This window comes from Oncorhynchus nerka, linkage group LG15 (genome assembly GCF_034236695.1).
Source record: "Oncorhynchus nerka isolate Pitt River linkage group LG15, Oner_Uvic_2.0, whole genome shotgun sequence".
Taxonomy (NCBI): Eukaryota; Metazoa; Chordata; class Actinopteri; order Salmoniformes; family Salmonidae; genus Oncorhynchus; species Oncorhynchus nerka.
Genome location: NC_088410.1, coordinates 7,348,993 through 7,352,123, shown reverse-complemented (window position 1 = coordinate 7,352,123; position 3,131 = coordinate 7,348,993).

Genomic DNA, 3,131 nt, shown 5'->3' with positions numbered 1-3,131 from the left:
CCTCGCGAAAGAGGAGGGGGAGGAGATGACTGTTACATAGAAAAAGGAGGAAGAGGAGGAACCTGGATATCTGGGCCCGATTTCCCAAACGCATCTTAAGGCATCCAATGGTTCTTACGATGAACTTAACCATAAGATGCTTTTGAGAAACCGTTCCTTGATTAACACTAGTAAGTACTGTCTTAAAATCAGAGGCACAAACTCTGCAGTTGTTGGACTGATGTTTGGTGTTAAAGTGGAAATCTATTGTGACATTTAAATTATTAATTTATAGCCATTGATTCTTGAAGAATATAACACATGCCTCATGAGCTGAGTTCAACTGTTTTCCCCATCAGAACCCCAAATAAGCTTTTTTTTACTCTAATGTTTAGAAACATTGTAAATCAACACTATAGCAGTTAAGAACAAATTCTTACTTTCAATAACAGACTAGGAACAGTGGGTTAATTGACAGATTTTTACCATGTCAGTTCGGGGATATGAACTTGCAACCTTCCGGTTACTAGTCCAACGCTCTAACCACTAGGCTACCCTGCCGCCTCAACATGGTTAAAACTATAATGTTGATATCATGGATGGTCAGTCCTTGCATCCATAGGTCTGTCTGTAGTTACATTTCTCCAAACCCATAATCATTTTATTACCAAAACAGTGGTGGAATGACAGATTTGTTATTGTTTGAACTGCAGATTGCTGGGTTGTGTTTTTTTTTTTAAACAGCAACAAAATGGCTGCCCAGAGACTTGGTTAACAGCTGAGGGATGGGGGAAGGAGAAGTGTAACCACTCTCAAATCCATAGAGAACGATATTGTAGCAACCGTAACCCAACAACTCAACTACCATGTCAAGGGTTCCGACATCTTGGCGTAACAGTTATAAGATTGGCTTACAGTCACTGGACCCAGGTTTGAGTTCAGCTCAGGGCTCCCCCTGAATTCACTATGAATACAAGGACTGGCCATCCATGATGTCATAATGATAGTTTAAACAGGTGCCTAGGCTATATAGTATATTCTAGAATTCATCCATGATGTCATAATGATAGTTTAAACAGGTGCCTAGGCTATATAGCATATTCTAGAATTCATCCATGAGGAGAATTCAACCATAATTAGAGGTCGACCGATTATGATTTTCAACACCGATAACGATTATTGAGGACCAAGCAGATTCTGATTAATTGGCCAATTTAAAAAAATGTATTTGTAATAATGACAATTACAACAATACTACATGAACACTTATTTTAACTTAATATAATACATCAATAAAATACATTTAGCCTCAAATAAATAATGAAACATGTTCAATTTGGTTTAAATAATGCAAAAACAAAGCGTTGGAGAAGAAAGTAATATGTGCCATGTAAAAAAGATAACGTTTCAGTTCCTTGCTCAGAACATGAGAACATATGAAAGCTGGTGGTTCCTTTTAACATGAGTCTTCAATATTCCCAGGTAAGAAGTTTTAGGTTGTAGTTATTATAGGAATTATAGGACTATTTCCCTCTTTACCATTCGTATTTCATTAACCTTTGACTATTGGATGTTCTTATAGGCACTTTAGTATTGCCGGTGTAACAGTATAGCTTCCATCCCTCTCCTCGCTCCTCCCTGGGCTCGAAACAGGAACACAACGACAACAGCCACCCTCGAGGCAGCGTTACCCATGCAGAGCAAGGGGAACAACTACTCCAAGGCTCAGAGCGGGTGATGTTTGAAACGCTATTAGCGCACGCTAACTAGCTAGCCATTTCACTTCGGTTACACCAGCCTCATCTCGGGAGTTGATAGGCTTGAAGTCATAAACAGTGCAATGCTTGACGCACAACAGCGCAATGCTTGGCGCCTGCTTCTGCCTACCACCGCTCAGTCAGATACTTAGATACTCGTATGCTTGTATGCTCAGTCAGATTAAATGCCACGCAGGACATGCTAGATAATATCTAGTAATATCATCAACCATGTGTGGTTAACAAGTGATTATGGTTGATTGATTGTTTTTATAAGATAACTTTAATGATTTTATTGATGTATTATATTAAGTTAAAATAAGTGTTCATTCAGTATTGTTGTAATTGTCATTACTACAAATCTTTTTTATTTATTTTTAAATCGGCCGATTAATCGGTATCGGCTTTTCTTTTGGGGTCCTCCAATAATCGGTATGAAAAAATCATAATCGGTCGACCTCTACTATATAGCCTAGAAACCTGGTTAAACTATCATGACATTGGATGAATTCTAGAATATACTATATAGCCTAGAAACCTGGTTAAACTATCATTATGACATCATGGATGAATTCTAGAATATACTATATAGGTTAGAAACCTGGTTAAACTATCATTATGACATCGTGGATGAATTCTAGAATATACTATATAGCCTAGAAACCTGGTTAAACTATCATTATGACATCATGGATGAATTCTAGAATATACTATATAGGTTAGAAACCTGGTTAAACTATCATTATGACATCGTGGATGCATTCTAGACGGTTTCGATACATCCACAAAATAAATGCCTGAGAAATCTGTAATTCGTATTTAGATTTTCCATTTATTTTAACAGTAATAGTTTATTTATTATAATAGTAAACATGGGTAGCTTGAATTCCCAGAGTTCCTCTGTCCAGTATCTGTGTTCTTTTGCCAATCTTAATTTATTTTATTTTATTGGCCAGTCTGAGATATGGCTTTTTCTTTGCAACTCTGCCTCGAAGGCCAGCATCGTTGAGACTGGTGTTTTGACATTGTCAAGGTACTGGAGTGACCATCACAAAGCCCTGACTTCAATCCCATAGAAAGTTTGTGGGCAGAACTGAAAAAGTGTGTGTGAGCAAGGAGGCCTTACAAACCTGACTCCGTTACACCAGCTCTGTCAGGAGGAATTTAAATGCAATGCTACCAAATACACACACTCAATTAGTAAACTTCTGACCCACTGGGAATGTGATGAAAGAAATAAAAGCTGAAATAAATAATTCTCTCTACTATTATTCTGACATTTCACATTCATAAAAATAAAGTGGTGTTCCTAACTGACCTAAAACAGGGCATTTTTACTAGGATTAAAATGTCAGGAATTGTGAAAAACTGAGTTTACATGCCTTAGCCAAATAC